Below are 6,141 nucleotides of genomic sequence, written 5' to 3' on the forward strand. Positions count from 1 at the left end.
TAGAACTATTATTTCGTTTAATTAAATTTAATTTGCATAGAAAGATGGAATTAAACTAATTAAATAGGCTCAACGAAAACTCGAGAGAGGTAAATTGAATACAATAGAAGAATTCGACCGAACACTACTTTAGTTTTATGAATCTCGATATTAGAAATAAAGGTGACCAATAGGTAAATTTGTTCCGCCCTAATCTTCATTTATTAATTGAATTTTCACTTATTTTCTGTTGCATTCACGAAATTTTTAGTATTTAGATTTAAAAATCACATTCAATCATTTTTTTATTCTTTTATTTTCATCAAATAGAATTTAGGAATAATAAATTGGGTAGTAAAATATAGTCCTCGTGGAAACGATAATCCAAACTCAAAAAGTCCACTCTATTACTTGTTACGATCCGTCCACTTGCGGGATAAAATCGACAATATTACATCAATTTTATCTCACATTAATTACATTGACTGACTTTTGACAAGAGTTCAACCACCCTACAACCATAAGTTGACATCCCTGACATCTATTAAATGGGGAACGTTGCATCAATCAACTCGAGCGATGTACTTGCTAAATCCTCTTTTGATTGTTTCGGACTTCGGAAGCCTAAGGAGTTCGGCAGCAAAAAGTAGACTAGCATCGGACGTATAAGGCTAGGACCACTTCAGCCATTCCTAGTGAAACGACCTCGGCACTCAATGCCATAGCCTCAGATGTTTACTCCTATGAGTTCCTGCTTCGATTGACACCAATACCACGTGTATAATCATAAGTCTTCAATTTTGATCTTATTGGGAGCGTCATTTACGATTAGTAACATGTATTATAATAATAATAATAATAATAATAATAATAATAATAATAATAATAATAATAATAATAATAATAATAATAATAATAATAATAATACCTAACAAATAATATTCGGTTCTCAAAGAAGATGATCAAAAACAAAGAGAGCCTTGAAGAGAATCATGGCTTTCAAAGAACAAGACACTTGTATGAAATTTTGTGCACATAATACAAACTACTGCTAGTACCTACACATTCACATCTCAGAAACTTTCACCAAAACAAGCCACAATATACATTTCACATTCATATCAAAATTGATAAACAATTTAGTTCATTTCAAATATACTACGAATAATCCATCTCAATATTTAAACAAAATTTGATATTTATGAAGTCTAGGTTCAAAAAATAAAACCTCATCGAGAAATCAAATAATTAGAAAAAGTAAATACAAATATTCAAGTAAAATTAATATCTACACCCAATAGATCTGAACCACCAGAACAGATATTATTATATAGAATAGAAAAGGAGAGAATAATCTAAGGGGAAATGAGTTGGGATGGCGACTCCTAATGTACATTTTTGATCAATTGGCCATTGACCAAACTTATAAAAATAAAAGAAATTTTAATTATTTAAAAGTGTTAAAAGACTTTTTTTACCCTTAACTTGTAAAACAAAAATGAAGAAGAGATTGAAGTCTTTTTCTAAATTTGTTGGAGCCATGACTTGAACCTTGGATTGCAAGAAAATATTTTTAACTCCACAACCATTATGGCAAGTGATAGTCCTTTATTTTTTATGAGCAAAATATATATACTACATTTCAAAAAATTATTTTATTTTCACTTCAAAAATAGAATTTAATTAAAATTAAAATTTAACAATAACCCACCGGTTGAACCTTTGACCCGGCCCGGTGGTTTTTTTGAGCCGATCATCGGATTGGCTCTAATAACTATGCTTTCATGTTCTAACACACACAACATTCTCTTCCTTTAAATTCAAAAAAATCTTCCTCTTCGAAATCATCTTCTCCTTAGAATTTGAACTCTTCTTTTTAAGTTTAAGGCCATTTCTTTTTTGTAATTGATCTCCAGTGCACCCAAAGTTTTAATAATGTCAACAACTTAGCAACTAATTGAAAATAATTACTGAGTCATTTATTGATTAGACACCTATTATAACACACGAAATTTTTTAAAATAAATTTTACCATTATATTTTGGAAAAAAATGGACAAAAAATATTTTTTAAATTTATATCTTATTTAGAGTCCAATAATTAGATTTTAATAAAAAGCGATGCAATGTATCGATATTGTACTCATTATATTGTACTCATTTTAAAGTTTGTAATTAATAAGAACTATTTGACTTGAGAAAAAGTCGATTCGGATAAGCCAGCACCAAGATATTGCAGTTTGAAGAAATCGTAAAATATAACTTATCAACTTAATAAAAATATGGAATGGAAATAAGCTGCTGACACTTTTTCATTGATTTGCATAACGATATTGAAATCGTTCCTGAAACATAAAACAACTTCGATATCATTTCAGCATCAAATGCACTCTACTTAACTGATTTGTATAACGACATTGAACTCATTCATGAAGTACAAAAAACGATGTATATGTCGTTCTGATATCGAACACACATTGCTTCACTGTTTAACAGGTTTAAGAACAGGCTATGGAATAAGTAAACAACGTTTATGTCGTTTCAATACAATTTTCGACGACAATAATATCGTTCCTATTCAATCGTAACTATAGCATCATACATATCATTTCAGGAGTGATTACACTAGAACGTTATAATTACGATATTAAATGTAATTGAAATTTATATATAATTGACCGTGGATGATTGAATCGTCGTTTTTATAGTTATCGTTTTTATTTATCGTTTTTGTTAAGATTTAAACTAAAGCGATATCAATGTTATCAAAATTGTACTGAAACGATAATAATGTCGTTATGTATCAAACCCACAAAATAAGACAACGACATCCAAATCGTTATAGTACAAATTTAATGAGTTTGAAATCATTCTAATTCAAATTACAATGATAACGACATAGATATCATTTATTTTCATATAAAATGATATTTATATCGTTCTAACTAAATATAAAGATTCAACCGTTCACAAGCACCTGTTATGCTTTCAACATACGTAGAACAATTGAAAAATGTCATTAAGTGGATTGATACAGCTTGAATGACTTAAAAAGAGCGAACGAAAATACTTTTTGTTTGAATAATTCGAAAGTGGTATACAATCATGAGAACAAAAATGTTCTCATAGTTTCTTTTGGGGGAGATCGAACCCACTTGATTATCTATTTTGATCATCCTACATATACCAGATGCATGTCTGATGGTCGTGAATGGTCGAATCGTTATTTTTAGCATAAACGATATAATTGTCGTTTTATTTTAACTGAAACGATATGTATGAGTTTTAGTTATGATTTAAGCTAAAACGATATCAACGTCGTCAAACTTGTATTGAAACGATAATGATATCGTTATGTATCAAAATCACAAATAAAGTAACGACATTCATATCATTTTAGTACAAATTTTACGAGTTTGAAATCGTTCCAATTCAAATCACAAGTATAACGACGTAGATATCGCTTCTTTCCATATAAAACGATAACTATATCGTTCTAGCTAAAAATAACGATTCGACCGTCCACAACCACCTGTCATGCCTTCAACATACGTAGGACGATCGAAAGATGTCATCAAGTGGGTTGATACCACTCGAATGACTTAGAAAGAACAAACGAAGATACCTTCTGTCGGAATAGTTCGAAGATGGTATACAATCATGAGAACAAAACTGTTCTCATAGTTTTTTTTTAGGGAGATTGAACCCACTTGATTATCTATTTTGATCATCCTACATATGCCAGGTACACGTCTGGTGGTCGTGGACGGTCGAATCGTTATTTTTAACATAAATGATATAATTGTCGTTTTATTTTAACTGAAATGATATGTATATAGTTTTAGTTATAATTTAAGTTAAAACAATATCAACGTCATCAAACTTGTATTGAAATGATAATGATATCTTTATGTATCAAAATCACATCATATCGTTTTAGAACAAATTTGAAGAGTTTGAAATTGTTTCAATTCAAATTACAAGTATAACGACATAGATATCGTTTATTTTCATATAAAACGATAATTATATCGTTCTAGCTGAAAGTAACGATTCGATTGTCCATAACTACCCATTATGTCTTCAATATCGTTACGTTGTTCAGTGCACTTTTTTTATTGGAATGACATCTATATCATTTTGAGTTTTAGGAACGAGTTCGATGTCATTCTTAGAATGTGTGCATTTTTGTACTAGAACGACTTATATATCGTTTATGTATGGTCATATCAACTTTTATGTCGTTACCAAAATAAGTTAAGCGTTGTGTATTTCATACTGAAACGATATGGAAGTCATTTTTTATTACAGGAACGGTTTCAATATCGTTATGTTATTCACTATACTTTTTTGTATTGGAACGATATCTATATCGTTTTGTGCTTCAAGAACAACTTTAATGTTGTAATTAAAATCAATGCATTTTTGTACTACAACGATCTTAAACACTTTGTTTCAGAATGAAGAAAATATATATCGCCATTAGATTGAGTACATTTACATCAACTATAACTATATGAACGTCATTTGCATTTCAATAGTGCAAAAGTATTTCAATAGCACAATGACTACAAAATTTAATAAATCATCTTGTGTTTCGAATAAACACAAAATTATAAATTTACAAGTCAGGACGATATTACAACCTTAATCTCAAACGATTATTACTCAAGAACTTCAATTTATAAAAATAGAAATGAACAGTCGATTAATATAGTCTTTATGGATCCATTGAATAATTTTGATCACTTATAATCTCAGCACTGTCACAAACTTAGGAACTTGGATTATGAATTATGATGATAAACCAGGAAGTTCGCCTAGTATATAAGCCAGCAATTACATTATAGTTTATATCGTACACACATATATACACACGCTTTTGGCCTACATCTTGATAAAATTGAAGGAATAAATTGTTTAAGATGCTGGACCAATTGTTTCTATGTAAAAAAGTCATCCAGCAGTAACACCTAAAGAAAAATGAAAAAAAAACCAAGGTTCCCCATTTTTCTTTGGGTCGGAGATGGGACAGGCTGACACAATATTCGACCTGCTATGTCCAATTCCTCTTAGAGTAAAGTTGAGTAAGTATGTCCCTCAAGAGAGTTGCAGTATGAAATCACAAAATAAACATCCACGTTTCTGAATCTTTATATTGAAAGCAAGTAAATGAGTAAGATAACACATGATGATTATTTAGTTTGCAGAAAATAATTCCAAATCAATTATCCACTATAAATATAAATAAAATAATAAAAGAGTATGATCCAATAGAAGCTAAGGTACTGATTTTTATTCCAAGGTATTGGTTTGTTCCATCTTATTTGGGAATAAAAACATGCAGTCTACTGATATCTTATGCATGTACTTGTAACCATTTGAAATCGTGAATAGATTCTTTAATCATTCGATTTTTCCAATTAAATTATGAAACAGTTGTGAATTGATGTTCAACACCTCTTTGACTTTATCATATAGTTCAACATAAGAAATAGTTTTCCCAACAAGAATAGAAGTTGTTTTTCCTTTGTCATTCCCTGCATATTTTCATTTTTAAACACCTTCAACCGATTGCTCATATTCAATTGAAAAACAAACTAATATCCATACTATATTCACGATGTCCGTAACTGTAATTCAATATAAAAATTTCATCAAATTTCAAGAATTGTACAGTACTAATAACGATATCTAAGTCATTACGGATTTCAGAAAATGACATGTAAGTCGTTATATACAGACGAAAATTAAATGTATGTTTTACAGTAGACCAATAAAAAGAATAGCCAAACATGCCTTTGCAAACTTATATTTTACTCTAAAAAAAAAAGGTTAAACCCTAACCTTAAAGGTCCCCCACCACCCCTATCCTGGAGTATCGTGAGGGAGGTAAATCACAGGTTATGCCTCCAAGGGTAAAGGGTGGAAGGCTGCTTGCACACTTGTACTTACCCAAGAGCCAAATCCATATTTCAGGATTCGAACCCTTGACGCAGCAGCCTCAAGGAAAGCTGGATTTCTCCACCCTCCCCTTTTACCACTTGGAGATGTGCCCTGGGGGCGACTTATATTTTACTCTAACTAATACAAATTATGGGTAATGAGAAAAGGCTTTGGAAGTAATCCATATCAAAACTCTAATATAATGATAAAATTAATT

This window comes from Olea europaea, unplaced genomic scaffold, assembly GCF_002742605.1.
Source record: "Olea europaea var. sylvestris unplaced genomic scaffold, O_europaea_v1 scaffold3524, whole genome shotgun sequence".
NCBI classification, from domain to species: Eukaryota; Viridiplantae; Streptophyta; class Magnoliopsida; order Lamiales; family Oleaceae; genus Olea; species Olea europaea.